The sequence below is a fragment of the Oryzias latipes genome, chromosome 23 (genome assembly GCF_002234675.1).
Source record: "Oryzias latipes chromosome 23, ASM223467v1".
Taxonomy (NCBI): Eukaryota; Metazoa; Chordata; class Actinopteri; order Beloniformes; family Adrianichthyidae; genus Oryzias; species Oryzias latipes.
Window position 1 is genome coordinate 12,329,388 of NC_019881.2, and position 18,431 is coordinate 12,347,818.

The window sequence follows — 18,431 nt, forward strand, 5'->3', positions numbered from 1 at the left end:
ACGTTTTTTTGTCCAGAAAGCATCTGAGCATTATTAACTTTTCACAATAATCTCTCTGAGATGCTTTTGTGGTGAAAGGCTGGTGTCCCGGTTTCATTCAGACGTTGAAGACTGATTACCAGGAACTTAAGAACAGAGTTTGGTGCCCTATGGCCCCATGTGACACAAACGCACAGAAAACACTGAGAGATGAATGTTTTTAAAATAAAAAAAAAAAATGCAGTTAGTCTGGTTTGTTACAACAGCTCCCAAGTGAAAATGCAAAATAAGGTTGCATACAAACCTTTTACTTATCTAAAGGCAGCCTGTGGCTGGAACTCCACAGAAAGTACCAAAACAGGATGAATCCAGACTATTTTACAATTTATTTTTGGCCAAAACCCTGAACCAGGGCTTCTGGGTAAAAGGAAAATGTTTTTGTCACCCATTCTACCGATTTTTGTATGTTGCCTCTGAGGCGAAGACCTTGTTTGTACACAAATAGCCAGATATTTATAGAAACACAACAGAAAATCCAATTCACTCCCTTTAAAAACAAAAAAACAAAAAAATCATTTCCAGCATAATCGTTGTCAAAGAATCTTACATCAACACACAATGCTGCAGTTTATATGCCAAACCCCTGGGTGGCAGGAGGTTATGAAATCTAGACCCATTTTTGGCATTGACTGTATATGAGAACTAGACCCATAGAAAATGACTTACTTCCCTCTCCAACGAAATGAAGTCAATTTAATCACCGATTTTTCCTCACGTTGGAGTCAGACAGCGCTAGTTAGCAGTGATTGGTCCGAGTTGGTCTGCGTATTGTTTCTATAGCAACTACTCCTGCCAATCAGGAGTGAGCTTGTAGGAAGTCCGCACACTGAAAGCGGCTCTGGAGAGTTTGTCAACAAGTTTGAATGTTTGTTGTGAGAGCACATACCTTTATTGAGGCTTCTGATTGGTGCGTTTCTAACTTCAATATCTTGCACAACAAAAAAAATTAGGGGTGTAAAAATACCGTGTTAGTCACCGTTAATACAGACAAGTTAGAGCATTATTTTTTTTCGAGTCAATCCCATTTTTAATCTTTAACTATTATCTATTGTGTAAGAGATAAAGCCCAGACAAAGACAAATTATCATAAATTAATGATGATGCAGGAGGCTGATCACATCAGGCGTATGCTTCCGCAAAATCCACTCATTTCTGATGATGGACCCCTCAGCTGGAATTATCCTGCTCATACCTCGATTGCTTATCAAATAAAGGGATATTAACTATCCAGTGACTGTTCTAAGTCTCTGTCATGTTGTCGTTTCTATGGCAACCACTGTCACCGATCAGGAGTGAGCTTGTTCGAAGTCCAAATCCCCTTTTACTGAAACTGGCTCGTGAGTATCTGTCAATCAAACATTTTGAACGGTTTACGTGAAACCACATACTTTTGTTGAGTCATTTGATTGAACAGTTTACAACTTGAAGAACTTGGGATAAAGAAAAAATTCAGATTAACACGAACATTACAAGAAATGTGTCTGTGAAGAGTCTCATTCATCCAGGATGATTCCATCACAGTAGTAGGTTTAAAAATTGTCATCTGGACTTGGTTTTTCAATGTTGAAAACGTTTCACCTCTTACCCATAAGGCTTTGTTAAAAGCTTTAAAAACCAAGACCACCAAATGGTTCCCGAGCACAGCTGTGTCTGCAGCTCACCGCTCCCCTGGGGATGGGTCAAATGCGGAGAACAAATTTCACACACTGAGGTATGATGGTACTTTAACTTTACAGGATTAAAGAAAGCTGTTAAAGAAAAAAAATGAAAATGAACAGTACTTTTAAATTTGAAGGTAAGGTTCCTCTGGGAAATTTTAACACTTTCTAACATTCAGACTTGTATTTCAACGACAGGCTCTATATGAAGGCCTCCTATGCAGATGTCAATTACCATCTATTGCTAATCCACCACTTGACCTCATTCTGCCATATTCCTGCTGACGGATGTCTCACAGCCGCTTTTCATGACAGGAAATGCAAACCTAGGCTGACTAACCTCCCTGGCTGGACTTGCTGTTGCACATCAGATCCCTCAGTCCTTCTGCCAGGTCAGTGCTAATTTTCTTTGACCCGTTCAATCCAAGAGTAATTTAAGATTCTGGTCGTAAAAGCTAAGATTAACCCATGCAGAGTGTTACTCACACACATCAGAGACAACAGAGGATCCAATAAAAGTGCAATAAAATGCCGGAAATGGTGGAGTGTGAGGACGGCTTTGGACCACTAATGGTTCTTGAGTTTCCCCTTTTTATAACAGTCGCTTAACCTAATACATGACAAAATCCTTCCATCAACACATGCAAAAATGTCAGGAAAGCTCTGGATTCTTCTTAGATTTATGGTTAAATCTAAAAATGACTGTTGTATAAATCCCTGTTATAATAAATTATGATAATTCTGGTGTTGCAGAGATCCCAGAACCACATTTACAGTTGAACGACAGTAAAATTCACTTGATGAAAACCCAAAGATGATTAAAGGATCTTGTCTGTTTTGTTTGTGCTTCCATCAGTTATTTTTAAAGACTTTGGCAACAGCAAAGATAAAAAATAAAAACTAAAAACAGCCGAGCAGAGAAAAAAACAACCTACATTTTTTCCAATTTATTTATAATCTGATTGTGAAGGAAGTTTTATTTTGAAAAACTACTGCATCCTTTCCAACACATCCGACTCATTCTTGACCCATGTGAAGTCGATAAATAATACATCCGCTACCACAAGCTAGCAAGGTAAAACCAAGCCAAATGTTTTAGGAAAGTTTCTTTTCACAAAAAAATGGAAACAGAAGAAGAGCCTTCAACTTCAAACCGGTTCGTGGCCTGAAAGGGATGGAGACCACAGATCTATGGTTCTGCATCATGTTGGTGCGTATTGACATTCACCTCTGCTTTATTTAAAAGCAGTGAGCAGACGTCCCTTCACAGACGAAACGTCAACAACATTTCTCCAATGAGGACAAAAGCTTACATTCAGCGTTATCTTTGCATGCCAACAAAAGAAGAGAATCGACACTTCAGTAAGGTGGTTTAACCCACTCGTCTGCCCCATTTAAATAAATAGGGCAGACATTTATGCATTAAAATGGCAGCATTTTTCTTTAATTGGAGGATTTCAAGTACCGTAAGTCTTTTTCACAAGTGAGGAAAAGATGCAGCACAGTCGACAGACAACAACGTTTGATGTCTGTCACTTACATGAGCATTTACAATAACAAAAATGATGTTTGACTCTGCTTGGTCCAAGGTGGTCAGGTCGCATGTTCAACTTTGTCACCACTGTTTTTTTCCTGTTCCTGTGGAAGATTGCAGAGGATGCACCTCTTCATGCGTGTTTTTATGAGGATGGACATCGAGACCGCTCCTCCATGTTCCCTGTACAGTTCCTGTGGAGGGTCACCGGGGCCGCTCCTCTTCATGTGTGTGCCTGAGGAGGACCGCTCCTCCATGTTCCCTGTTCAGTTCCTGTGGAGGGTCACTGGGGCCGCTCCTCTTCATGTGTGTGCCTGAGGAGGACCGCTCCTCCATGTTCCCTGCCCCTGAGGATTCCTCTTGGCTATGTTTCCTGTTCTAGAGGAGGGTCACTGGGGCTGCTCTCCTTCTATGTTGCCGTCCCTGTCTGTGAGTCTTCATGCCTGTTCCTGAGGAGGAGTTCTCTGAGACTCCTTTAATCTGTTTGGCTGCCGGAGCCCTGACTGTTTTCTGGTTTAGCTGTTTTTTTTCCCGTTTTTTTTTTTCCAGGTCCTCTCCTCTCATGTGTGGCTTTGTCTTTGGACATCTGTGATCTGCCCTTTTAGGAAGGGGTACTGTGAAGATTCTGGGGTTTACTTTGGTTTTCAGTTGTGTTTTTGGTCATGTTCTGAGTCAGTCACTCCATGTTTAGGTTAACCATCCACAGCTGTTTTCATTTAGTTAATTACTCTCAGTGTATTTAAGTGTCTGGTTTTTTAAGTCATCTGTTTTGCTTTGTCACCCTTTTTGTTTTTTTGCCGCTCCTTTGGTTTTTGACTTGTTCTGGTCAATGTGTTAAATGTTGGGTTTCTGTCATGAAGCCTGGTCTCCTGCATATTGGGTCCACCAGTCCACAAGGTCGACAAACTGAACTGAATCTACTATGATTGGAGTTAAAGTTAGTTTCTTATTAACAGTCAAACTTGCTGTTAAATGGCTGCAGCTAGGCGACTCATTAGTATCTGTCAGCCTTTGTTGCCTTTACTGCTCCGCTTCAGCATGAATTCTAACATTGCACGAGGCTTTTCTGTAAATACCTGCAAGACTCTTGATTAGATTAGGCTGAGGAATCATTTTGCTGTTAACTCAAGTTGCCAAAACATATTACGGAGGCTCATTCTGGACATTATTATCAGCTTGTTCACTTAGGCGGAGTTAACCTTATCCAATGTGCGTCGATACCTAAATCCAGCTGCACACATGCACAACACCCCTGCGGGTGCTTTATGTTTTTGCCAAATGTTATCGAGCTTTATCTGATGATAGGAGGCGTAATAATGCAGACGACTAATCATGATGGATCGGAAACAAATGATTTTCTTTCTACTAATGATGTTGCAGCTTAACAACAACATGGTGAAAGCACTGAGCGGCTCACCACAGAATGCTGCCTTTCATTTTCGCTTGCTCCATTGCAGACTCTGATTAAACTGTTGCAGAAAGGAAAATGCAAAATCAGCGATTATATTCATTGAGCATTGCATTTGTAAAGTCCCACTCCAATCATCTTTTGATGTATTGTAAAATCGTTCTCAGTGGTCTTGTAATTTTCGTTATCCGGTTTTTAGCGAAAAATCTCAAAACCTTTAATTTTCTAGGACGTGTTTTCTGCAGAGCGGCAGGAGTTTATAAGAAATTCACCTCTAAGTTGTGCTGAGAAAACCTGCCCCCACTTCCCATCATCCATCTGTTTGCACACTCTTCCTGTAGCTTACTGCTCCTCACACCCCCCAACCCAGCAAGACTGAGCGAATGCATCAGAATGGAGCAGAGCAGGGAGCTTGTGGCCCCGCCCAGCGTATTTTCTACATCACAAATGCAGCTTTTTTTTATTATCCGGCTCCTGATTCCCAACGAATTGAGTAAAGAAATAAAATGTTAAGCCTAATTTTCTTCATGTAAAAAAGACTAAAAACACTATTTTTTATTTGAAGTGGGTCTTTATTGAAACCTATTAAAGTTGCCTTTCTATAATAGGTACGAGTCTGTGTGGAACAAGGAAAACAGCACATCCAATTACATTTAATTTGATTTTGTCAAGCGATGCATTCCTTCTCTAATAAAAGCCAGGTGACATTATCAACATTGTGACCACCTCTTCTGAGAGAAATAGGTGTGTCTAGTCTGTGCTTGTTACCTTATTAGACCTTTCCTTGGAAAAAAACACCAACTTTGTTGACTAAATAGAAAGATGATAATGTTATGGGTCACGATTAGGATCATTTAGATGTAAATAGAGGTTAGGGTTCACAGATGCAAAGTAAATAGAAGTCTGACCTAATAAGGAGAGCCGCTCAAACTCTACACGGTTTCTGAGTGTCCTGCGTGTATGAACACAGATGGAATGCTGTGTTGATGTGGTGCTGACTTGCCTCCAAGCTTGTATTTTCTTAATTTGATGTATTTCCAGTGCGAAAAAAGGATTTTTGTGGAGGGAGGGGGTTTAGCTTCAGTCAATTTGAATAAATAAAACTTTAAATATAAGGTGCTCTTCTCATGGCAAAGATAAAAAACTGACCTAACTTTGCTCTTGTTGACCGAGCAATAAGAGCGACACACGTCACCTGCACTTGTTGAAACGTTTTATTATTTTTTTTAGTATTATTGTTGGCCTTAATATTCACAACGATATTCAGTCCCATTCTGATAGATCTATGGCGTGCAGCGTTTCAGCCAAAAGAAATATGGCTTTAATGAGCCGAGCACCAATAAAGACGCAAGTCATTTCCTGTATTACAGATTAAAAAATAACAAAATGAGGTAAAATGAGCCAGATATGATGATGTGTGTATTAGATCATGTTGAGCATGGGAAAACCGCGCTAACTTGACGTTACGTGTCCTGTACGTGTGAACCCCCCCCCGCCACCATGACTTAGAATAAGAGATAAATGTGGGCTAAGGATCGGGGTTGTGTACACAGAGGCTTAATGATAGGACCCTGAAGGGATACATCGGCAGTCGAGCGGAACAGACAAGCAGACACATATACACGCACATGACGTCTTGGTGTTACACAACCAGCACCTTCACTTTCCCATCATTTAGCTTAGAAAAAAAAACACACACAAAAAAAAACCTGGGAATCGTTAGTTTGGAGTTCTTCGACTCTGAATGCAGTCAATCGTTCGTGGGATTGTGAGATTCCTTACAATTCCCACCGAATATCCCATCATTTTTTGATTTTGAGAGCTATCGAACAGTTCAATTAACATTTACATCATATAGTCTATAGTGAAATATTGAATGATTTTTTTACACTTTTCCCATGCCCACGTCACTACCATATCCAAGTCCCTGATTGGTCAACCTGGTTTAACTTTTGACGTGCCTTCAATCATTGCACTTTTTGAATGTAGAGCCCCAAAACTGACTTAAGAAACTTGCATAGCAATGTGTGAACGCTAAAGTTTCATGTGCTCGTGTGAATATGTGCTTTTGTGTTCAACTGTTTAGTTTTTTTTCTTGTATCTACATATTGTATCACAGTGTTTAGATATGACTTTTTTTGTCACCATTGCCCCTATAACCCCCCCCCCCCCATTTGTAACGTATCTACACCCATCCTAAGAAAGGCAGCACATTTACTATGATCTTGTTCGGGTTGTACTGGAATTCATATCGTATGTCAGTGTAAAAGCTGTGCAAATTACAATAAATTCTATCTATCTATCTATCTATCTATCTATCTATCTATCTATCTATCTATCTATCTATCTATCTATCTATCTATCTATCTATCTATCTATCTATCTATCTATCTATCTATCTATCTATCTATCTATCTATCTATCTATCTATCTATCTATCTATCTATCTATCTATCTATCTATCTATCTATCTATCTATCTATCTATCTATCTATCTATCTATCTATCTATCTATAGCTTTGATTGAAAGTGGTCACTCACTCAAACACATGTTGCAGAGCCCATTGGGAACGCATGAGGCAACCAGGTTTATTTTTCTCAGGGCTTACAGAGAACAGCAGCAACATATATTTACCGGCATATTCGGACTGGAGGAAGTTCTGAAAGTTACACTATTTCTGCAAAATAAAGCAGGTCGAATACTAGAGTAGATTTCTATGTTAATCGGCATAAATCAGATTATTCCCGCTTGTGGGATGTTTGTGGGCATGTAAATGGGCTCACTGGTGGAGTGAGAGTGTCTCAGACGCTCCGTGGAAACCACACACTTCTACTTCTACAAATCACATGTTAGCAGCTCCGCGTGCTAACATGTCGGTGACACATCTGGATCCCACAAGGGTGATAGATATCAAGGCAGTGTGTTGTGTGAACGTTTGCCTTCCACTCTTCACAGTGGGAGTGGCGTGAGCGGCAACTTTAGCGAAAGGTTTGTCTGCTATGGACCCCGTGGTCGGATTTGCTTCGACCCTGGACGGCATGCGGAAAGCAGGTTTTTGGTCTGTGACTTCAGGGCCTCTCTCGCCCTCTCCACGTCTGCAGCAAACCCCACGCCACCCCCACCCCCCATCCCTATCCCCCACTCCCACCCAACCATAGGCCTCCGTCGGCCCTCTTTGTTAATTCAGACCTACCTGACAGTTCTGACTAAAAACCCTCTGGGTTTGCTATCAGCTGCACTCCGCAGCAGGCTTTACTCTCTAAACACACAGGGAAGACTAATCTGCAACAGATGGGAATCCAACCGAGGAGAAGCAGTACAAAAGGATGCACAACAATTTGTACCCTTCAGAAGGAAAACGGTGGGATTTCAGCTAAAGTTCCGAGCCTGCAGAGGTTTATAATGGCAAGTAACTCCCAGAGGCTCAGCAACACTTATTATAAGAGATACGAGCAGATGTCTGAGAGGCCCTCAAGCTAAATCCTGGGGACTTTTTTTCTCTTTCAGAACCATTAAACCTTCTTTCATGAATCAGACAGTAACCAAACCTGTCAGTATCTTAGCAGGATGGGGCTTTTTCTTTGTCAGTACTCAGCAAAAATGCAACTCAATTGAGAAAAATGATATTTTATTCCTTGAGCGATCTTATGGGGTCACAATGACCCCACTTTTTCATTGTCGTGTTAGTCCTACCATGACAAAGGGGGACAAAGTTGAAGAGGATTTAATATAATCCATAGACACCAGTGAAGATCATTGAAGCAAAAAGGTTCAGCGCACTGTCTTGTGGGGTCCAGATGACCCCACTCCCAACGCTAACGTGCCTTGGATAGCACAAGGGTTATAAACCGCACAAGACAAATTTGTGCTATGTTGATCAAAAACAATCCCCTGGTTTAGGTTGTTTTAAAGTGTTGTGGCTTGCTGTCAGTCAAAAAATAAAACACGTCGCCTTTCAAAATAAAATGTACTTCCTTAAATATTAACCCAAATAAAACACAGAATGTTTGATCAAGTGGGTAATATTTCTTCATCTGGTTTACTTTTACTCATCACATGGCAAAGACTAAAATGGACCAATCTATAGTTACAACAGGTGACCCTTTAGTGGCACTGCTACCCAAAATGCCCCGCTTTGATCATCTTGTTTTTAAAGCGTTCTCAGTGGTCTTTTAATTATGATTATGAAGTTCTTCCGTCAGTGTTCTTTTCTAGGACACATTTTGCAAATCTTTTCAGTTTTATGGATTTTTGTGATCAAAGGGTAACTTATCACGAGCTTTTACGTGATTCTTTCCTATTTAACGAGGATTTTTTTTCTTTCTCCAAAGAAAGGACAGGCTGGTGACCAGGCTAGGGTGTACTCCACCTTTGCCCAAAAGTAGCCAGGTTGGGCTCTGGTAGCCCAAAAAGAATAAAAGCGGGTTAAGAAAATGGATGGATGGGTGGAAATGACGCAGCGCTTCCTTTGATTAATTTTTAAACACTGATGCCGACTTTAACTGTTCAAATGAGTTGAAAAACCACACGCGTGTGCAAGAAGCTGTGAAGAACAAATACAGATCTGGGTCGGCAGGACTCCAACTTTACCATGACGTATGCTAAAAGATTTGGTTTTTAAACAATCTCATTCAAGTGGACACAAAAGAATCTGCATTTGTTATTGATACTATTTTGATTTCCAGTAGGCGTCTACTATAGATGTTTATTAGGTATGTAATATACATCATGTGGGAACCGATCAATGACTAACACAAAGGATTTGTTACATCCTAAACCCAAACTTCTGCAAACACCAAGAAAAAAAAGCTGCATTTAACAAATTTCTTGAAAACGCTGTAATTTTCTCCCCCCTAACATGTACTGTGTTTATCTAAAGAGAGCATTTCCTGACTCTGGGGTGGCATTAGATTTGGAATGAGGGAGGGAGCCATTTCCAGTGCTCCTTTGGGATGTTGTGAGCTGATGTGGAGACAGCTGGAGGCGGGGCGCGCCACGACCGCCCTGTTATCAAACCGTACCAAGAACTAGTCGAGCACATTGTTTTCAATCCAAGGATTTAGCTGTTTGACGGTTTATGTTTGGAATTTCGCCGCACAAAAATACTACAAAATAAAACAATAGAAGTGGGGATAAAAGGTACACAGCGCTTCGGATGATCCAACACAGGACATGCCCCCCCATGTGCCGTTACAGCCCCCAAATGTGATGGCCCACAAAAATCCACAATTAATTAAAGAAATTCCCCCCAAAAAACAGAAACAACCTTTAAAACAAACACAATAAATAAATAAATAAATGAAATGCAAAAACCTAAGAATGGATGGTCAGACATAAAAAGGGAAAAAAAAATAAAACCAGGGCCCTGCTAGTGCCTGTCCCAAGCCCGGTAAATGTGGAAGGAAATGTCAGGAAGAGCGTTGAATACAAAACGTTTAGATTTATGAATAGATTAACTGATATGACGATAGGATGTTTTTCTTTGATTTTTAGGGGCAGAAAATAAACAAGTTAAGCACTTTTAAATTATTTTAAAATTTAAGGAAAATTTTCTTTTTGATCCTTAAAAATATAGGACTTAAAGAGCCTACAATTGTGCAAAATCATCTTTTTGAGGTTTTCAGTGTATTATAATTGTATTTACTGACCAAATAAAAACCCCAAAACGATATTTTGACCTTGAGTATTCCTCTAAAAACCTGCATCCTGACCACTAGCCCCACCCAATCCATAAAAACAAGTGGGTTCTCACATTGTGACATCACAAAGTGAGGAACAGCCACTTCCAGGAAGAGTCTGCGCTGCCAACCCCGCCCCCAGGCAAACACAAACACCCACTTTCTCCGCGGAGCTTGCGGGGATCGACTAAAATATATGCACAGTATGCAAATCCTTCTTTGCAAAAGTTTGGATGTTGTTTGTTTTCGTGGGCGACACTCTGTTGAGGCCGAGTCTAGGTTGACGTCATGAAATGGGCGGCACCCAAATGGAGCCAAAGGTAATATCATACATAAGGATATAGTTTAAGGCTGGCACAGAAATACTATGGTATGAAACAGTTTTTTAAAAGAATCATCCAATTTGAAACATATCGGTCCCACATGTGTTAAAACCCCTGAAATATCCACCAGTGGAGTCTTAAAGACCTAAAATCCAGTTTTTTTCTTTTCCTGCAATGTGTCTGAATGGCCTCTGACTGCATTCTGAAGAGCTTTTCATGTTTTACTCCAATCAAAAACAAAATGGAAGCCTATCATTTGTGCGCCGCCTCAGGGTGGTCATTTGACTGAGAATAATTGTGAGGTTTGTTCCTCAGCGGTCTTCCCAACAGAAGAAACTCCTCTATTTAAATATTTTCTTTTTTTTTTACCTTTACTTGAGCTTTAAAGCCTTTTATTTATTGTCATCTAATAATCATTCCTTTTAATGTCTCCGTAGCTGGCGACTGGCAGTGTCTGGGCAGGTGTGCGTTTCAGTGCGTGAGTGGCTTTAAATCATCAAATAGAGATTTGTGTGTGTACGGGTAATTAAGCTGGTGCCGATTCGACCCCCAATCGAGTCGGGGATTCTCGACAGCACCAACAGTTCTGGTAAGCGCTGCAGGCCACTCGATCCCAGCTTTGGCTGCAAGTTTTGAACGCAGCTCCATTACTCAACGTCTCAAGGACTTCTAAAGACTTGGATTACTTTTGCTTCCCACAAGCTGACCATAATAGCGGGTTTGCGAAGCCAGCGTGGCCTCGAGGGTTTGGTCTGAAACCACTCAATGAGTACAAGGATCATAACTTGTGTTTGTACACGAAGTCGTGCTGTCTCAGCCCCCCCACGCGCATGAAAGACTCAACCGAGACTGATGCCTGACGGGCATTTTAATCACATCTCATAAAAGCGGCAAGGAGCGTTTGAGTGCAGTTACAACTCATAATATTTTTATAGTAACTAGGTTAGGGCTTGACGACGGCGTCTGTAAAAAATAAAAGACCGGGGCGCACATCTAGGTAACACAAAATCCCTGTCGGGATGGGTTTTGTGCCCATCCCTGTCGGGGTTTTGACTTGAAGAAGGCCTCCACTCAAAGATGTTGAGACAACTTGTCTAAATTGTGTTTTTAGAAACAATTTCAGGATTAAAACGCCTACTTTAGCGCCATTTGTACAGCACAAATGATTGTTAGGCTGACTTTTATCCCCCAAAATGGACTTTTATCCTAAAAATTGAGGCTGTCTGGTCTTCACTGATTGCTGCTTCATCACTTAAGCTATGTTCACACCGCCCTCTTCCAATGAAAAGTCTACAGGAACGGGATCCAGCGTTCAAAACGCGTCAAGTTTCTGCATTTAGGGCCCTCTATCCAAAACGTCAGTCCTTTGATGTGTGATGAAAGTTAAACCAGGTTGAACTTTGACCTAGATTTGGTAGTGACGCTTGGAGAGCACGTGATCAGTGGAGGTAAGTATGACGCCTGAAGAATGCTCACAGAACCTATGCCTCGATTGTCTAAGGCTACATTCACACTGCAGACTGAAACGACCCAATTCCGATTTTTTTGCCCCTTTCAAATACGATCCAGGCCATTTGGGTATGTGGTCCTGTATCCGATACGTATCTGATCTTTTGAAATGCGACCTCCGTCTGAACGGCCAGGCCGCATGTATTCCGACCCGTACGTTATTGATACGCTACAAACTTCATAATTCTGCATTGAAGTAGGCGGGAACGAGAACATAGACATCAACCATGGCGGACGATACTGCTGAGACCAGTCAGTGGAAGGGATGCGAGGTCACCGATTTGATTGATATTTGAGGTGACAGCTCTATTCAAGCCAAACTCAAGGGCTCTTACTGCAACCGGGCGGTTTTTAAAACGTTTCGAGAGAAATGGCCGAGCGCGGTGTTGAACCTTTCCCGCAATGACTATTTTTACTTTCCGACTGTGGTCAGAAGCGCGGGGTAGACCTTCTCCAGGGCCAAAGGCGGATCCTCCTCCAGGGTTCACTTCCCCGTTCGGACCCTCAGATTCTCCAGGGCGGATTAATAAAGAGTCAATAGCATTTAATCTGGGGGAAGCCTTCTTTTATTACCGTTTTCCTTTCTTCGTAACACATAACACGAATGCGCGCACCTTAAACACTTCCGCTGCCCCCCCCCCCCCCACTCCACGCGCTCTCTCCTCTCTCTTACACACACAGGCGCGGTCCCAGCACATACACATCCCGCATTCCACAACAGTGGGTACAGACGATCCCGGCTCCATTGCCTTCTTAAAATGAAAAGATTGTAATTGTGCTGGCTCCTTTGTGAAAATAAATTTAATACTGCAAAAAGAGCTCCGCTGTTGACAACACTGTTGTTGACATCCATGTTAACGTTAGCTACTTCAGCAAACAACAGTGACGTTGTTCACCGTTGAGTACTCTTCTGCGCATGCGGGTCACTTCTGGGTCATTTCACGGTCACACAGGAGATCACAAAAGTTCGCATTTAATTGGAAATGTGAACGGCCTTTCAAAAAATCGGAATTGAGCATTAAGCCCTGCAGTGTGAACGTAGCCTAATTTCTTAATTTTCTAAAGTTACGTTCACGACATTCACTTTCGCAATGCCAGTCAAGCCACCAATGAAAAAGTCTTTGTAAATGCGTGTTTCAAGCTTCCGTGTTAAAAACTCTCGCATTCATGTTTTTAAGTCAGTTTTTAGGCTCTACGTGACATAAAAAAACACGCCTCCACAGGACGCGTGTCAAACGTTAAAATAGGTTTAACTTTGACCTAGATTTACTAGTGAGGATTGAATATGTTCTTGAGGACAGGGACTATGATCCGTAAGTGGACGTAAGTAGAACACCTGTAGGATGCTTACAGTAATGTCTAAGGTTACGCTTACACCGCCAATAGTAAGGCGCTCAAGCAGCTACTTCCAATAAAATATCTATGTAAATGCACGTTTTAAGATTCCATGTTCAAAACTCTTGCGTTCATGCGTATCTACACATGTTTCTATTACCATTATCGAGCTTTACATACAAAACCTGCATTCATTGAACGTCAGTTGAAAGTCAAATCAGGGACTTGGATTTGGTGGTGACGTATGGATTGTGTCAATTTTTGTTAACAGAAGCGCTAACCATTAGAAAATCAATCTTTTACAAGAAATGAATATTTACGGTTTGTGTCTGGCCGAACTACTACAACACCAAGTCTCTTATATATATTGGAACAGAGCTGCCAGAGAAACGGCCTAAAAAAAGATTTGCGACATTTGCACCAACGCTTCGCACCGACCCTCTTCTAGCAGTAGGTGGCGGACATGCGCTAGTATCGGGTAGCGACCACCTGAAAGCGCGTTCGAAAACACACTTTTGGCCCGCATGTGAACGCAGATTTACCCACTACCGCAAAGGACGGCTGCTTGGAGAAGCATGTGTGCACAGAGATGAGATTTTAAGGAATTCTGCCTTTTCTGAGGTTTGGAATGATTTACACGACTCCACACTCGATTAAATCCACTATGACTGAACAAACTAACCTCTGTGTACGCGTGTTGGTTTTAGGCTCAGAGAGATGTATAAACAGAACAGTGTTGACTCACTAATAGATGGAAGTCTCTTTTTTGCCCCCCTGTCTCATATGCTCACGCTCACATGTAAGTATAAGACTGGCGTTTCAGCTCACGTCCTTATTTGCCCTGCTTATTTAATCTGTGTTCCAAGCCAAACAGTGGGACACAAGGTGTGTGTGAAAGCTCCCCCGACCCCCCTGAAGTTAGCAGTTTGCAGCAAATCAGCTCACAGCCACACATTAACACGGAATAAGGCCAGGTTTGACATGACAAATGCATGCAAAGTTTCATTTCAGGTCAATAAATAACCCCTCTAATCAATAATCAAATTTGCTTCTTTCTATCGAGGTCTGCAGGCAGCACTTTTTGGGGCTTTTTAAAATCACCATCAGCTACCATGATCACATTTAAGTTTTGGAGCCAATAATTCTAAACCCAGAACTCCCAAAAAAAAAAAAAAAAAAAAAAAATGGTTTTCCAGGAGACCATCCAACAATATCAAAATAATATCCAGGCTGGATTTTCTCTACGGCATTCACCCCGTCCCCCAAGCAGAGGAGTAGAAACTGGGTTGCATAAGGGAAGAAATAGAAACTAGGGAGACTCTGCTCTGAAATCTAATCTGAAAATGAAAATTGTCCACTAAGTCCTTCAGAAGTATCTGTATTTGTTCTGCATATGCTCGACTCTTTCACTTGATTTGCTTTTCTTTGGACTATGAGGCTTCACATCAGTTAGCTCTGCTTCCTTTCTTGCAAAGTAAAGTAATACAACAAAGTATTAAAAGACTGAAATTGTAAAGAGAATTAAACTTAAATTTGCATTTGTGGTTTTCTTTATTTAAATCGTTGGGAATCAGCAGCAGACAAAAAAAGGCAGTTTGGGCCACCTGAGCTTCTGAGCTCCCTGCTCCGCGGGGGCTGGGGTGGGGGGGTCTGTCAATGGTCCCGCCGACAACTCAGAGGTGCATTTCTAACAAACTCCTGCCGCTCTGCAAAAAAGTATGTGCTAGAAAACAACATCGATTTTTTATTTTGTTTGATTTTAACTTAAATATGACAAAATCAAAATTAAAAGACAACTGGGAATGCTTTTAAAATTGATCAAAAGATGTTTGCAGTGAGTCTTTAAACCAAGCACAACCCATTCCAGACTGAACCTCATTTAAAACCCAAATATTTGTATCCAGGTGCAGTTCCCCAACTAACCACTAGAGGCTGGTTTCACACAAAAAAGTAAATGCAATGCAAAACAGCTTAATTCTACTACAAAAATAAACACACACAAAAAAGAAATAATAAGGGGTGTAGGAAAAAGTCAGTTCGGCAATAATATCGCGATGTATTTGGCGGTATTTGTATCGATTTAAAATCCTGTTAGGGCAATATTTATTTAATTATTCATGAGCGTCCTTGTTGTCCACCTAGACCCCCGATCGGGATACGTATCGTATCGCCAGGCTCTTGCCGATACACACCCCCTAGAAATAATATAGGGGTATCAAAAAGTTTTTCACTACATCGCTCAAACTTTTTAAAAAATCCTGATAATGGGATTCAGGCAAGCAACATAAATAAACAATGTCATTTGATATTTTAGCTTCAGAACAGCCACGTTGTTTGTGTCCTAACAACATTTGCCGACTGTAACACTGTTAATGTTCATTTCCAGAAAAGTTAGCATAGGTCCGCATTGGCCAAAATAGCTACAAACGCAAAAAATCGTCAAGTCAGCACAAATCAGTGACATGACCACATTGATTTAAATAAAATCACTACCATTCACAATAGTAGAAAACTGCCCATCAGACTAATTAATTTGGGAGACACACTGATTATTGCTCACATATCTGGTATACCCTTTTCTACCTTTTTGTAATTATATAGACAAAAATAAAAATAAAACCACAAGTGGCCGGGATAGGCTCCGGCAGCCCCGTGACCCCGAAAGGGAAAAACGGTCTAGAAAATGAATAAATGAATGAAAATAAAAATCACATTTTAGTTTTTGGTGCTTTTAAAGGTGCCATAATGACACCATAAGTTCCTCCTCTTTATGCATATTGGTGTGAGCAATCAGGCTACAGACCTGAATTGCTTATTTATACAGTTCTTAGCAGGCATAAGAGATTGTGGGATGGCTTTTTTGCCCTAATTTACATTTTTTGTCCTCATAATCTGGTCTCAACAAGACTCGTCCAGTGGAAAGACATGGGGTGGAGTCCAGTAGCCCACCCCATACCACCTTCAATGAAATATCAGTTACTGAAGTTTGCAGGGTTTGTATCTTAGCAGATGTTAAGTTTATTTTTTCCAAAGCAGTGTTTGTGTAAAGCCAAGAAACTGCCCCCCTTCCCCCTTTAACGGCACACTTAGAGGAGCAACCAGCAAGAATGTTCCTCATAAATATAATTCTCTTTCCAGCCTCGGATGGAATAAATCCCAGAGTGGGCAGCAATCAAACCCAACATCCTGATTATTTTAGCTACTGCTTGACTTCAAACTCCCATGTGGTCCAAATGGCTAACCAATTAACAACCGGTTAACTTTTGAGTCCAAACACCTCTCTTTGTATCCCAAGCACGCACATACACGCACATACACACAAGCACACGTGCATGAACACAGGAAAAAAAGAGGAGAGGCTTTCAGGAAAGCGGCACATTCATGCACAAACACATTAATAGTAATGGACGCCCACATGCACAGGTACTTAGGACCCCGGTACCACACACAAACAAGGACACACACAGATACATACTCATTAACAAAGGCTTAGTATCACAGGGTTTGTATACCCCCAGCAAAGTTTTGGCTGACTGGCCTCCCACAGGGGCGGGGGAGATACACTTCCAGTCACCTGATTCTCTGCCGCTCCAACTCTGGATCAACAAACAAGGCAGTTTGCATGACCACATCATGCTTTAAAATAAACTATTTTTTTTATTTCAAGGTACAAAATAGACTAATAGTTAAGATTTGTTGCAGAAAAACAATAATCTGGCTCTAAACGGTTGCATCTCCTTCCTTCCACTAGATGCCACCACTGCATACATTTCTGAAAGTTTGCTGCACATCTCCGCGCGCCTGACAGTATTGAAATAAAGAAAAATAAAATAAAGGATGGAATGCAGAACATAGATTAAAGTCACTAAACATGCAAATAAAACGGTTTTCTCAGAAATGCTGTGCGTAACTTTACGCGTGAGTTGGAAACTTTACGCACTTTTGCGTTTGGGGAAGAATTAGAAGAAAAGAAAAAAAACACAACGTCAAAGGAGCTTTTGAGGCGAACAATAAAACAGAGAATAGAAGGAGAGTCCACCTGAGTGACAAGCAACAGCTGAGTCCACACATCTGGAAAGCCGGGGAAAAAAACACATTACGTGCGTCTTTACGCACCGTTTTAAAGGTTCAAACGCAGCCCAGGCGCAGAATTCTAATCTGCCGCGGGGAACATGTCAAAAAAGCAAAGCTCCTTTGAGTTATGCCTGGCAATTAAACTGCTTTTAGATGGTTTTAAGAATAATTCTAAAAGATGTAAGAAATGTCGCACTTTCTTTGTTTCGCTTTTTCCCTTCTACATTTAAGGTAAAACACCAAAAGAAAAAAAACGCATCAAAAGCTGTAATATCAATAACAAAGTTAAAATGTAAAGCTGCAAACACTCACCTGGTTGTAGAAGTGGGTTGAATATTTCCTTAATATTTAGGATATAAAATCACAACTGTGGATGCATTCGGATTGCCATTTTTTTAAAAAAAGGAAGGAAAATGGAGTTCTGTTCGGGTCCAGACCGGCTCAGGAAAGCATGGCCGTGGACGGATGCAGACAGCCGGACAGAGAGCGGAGCAGGCGCTGACCAGGGCTGAGCGAGGCGCAGCTCTGGCACCAAATGAAAGCGTCCAGAAAAGACATAAGAGCTGCGCTGCGCTCATTGGCTCAAGCTGGAGCGCACCCCCCCCCTCCACACATACAATAACACGCCCCACCCTTTCCCCCACGCCCCGATGGATCACCACCCTCCCAACCATAAACATGTACATGATTTTAAGGGATCAAACCCAAATATGACAGAATAACTGCTAGAAAGTATCCTCATTTTTCTTATATGCCAAAGATTTTAGGTAAATCCCTAATTAGACTGATCACAAAGCCTGATTATTTCTCACAACAAAAGTTGTCCTTCCTGCTTGTGTGGCATTTATCGTCACACTGACTGACAGCTGCAA

General features: G+C 41.3%; 1 protein-coding gene across 1 annotated transcript in view; it reads right to left on the reverse strand.

Annotated features, from left to right (window-relative positions):
• The window catches only part of LOC101165857 (prickle-like protein 1), a 37,734-nt gene extending 19,653 nt beyond the window's left edge, over positions 1-18,081 (reverse strand). The window contains exon 1 of the mRNA XM_011491044.3: positions 17,872-18,081. The gene's annotated coding sequence lies outside the window, so the exon portion shown is untranslated. The remainder of the gene's footprint in view (positions 1-17,871) is intronic.
• Between the last annotated feature and the right edge of the window lie 350 nt (positions 18,082-18,431).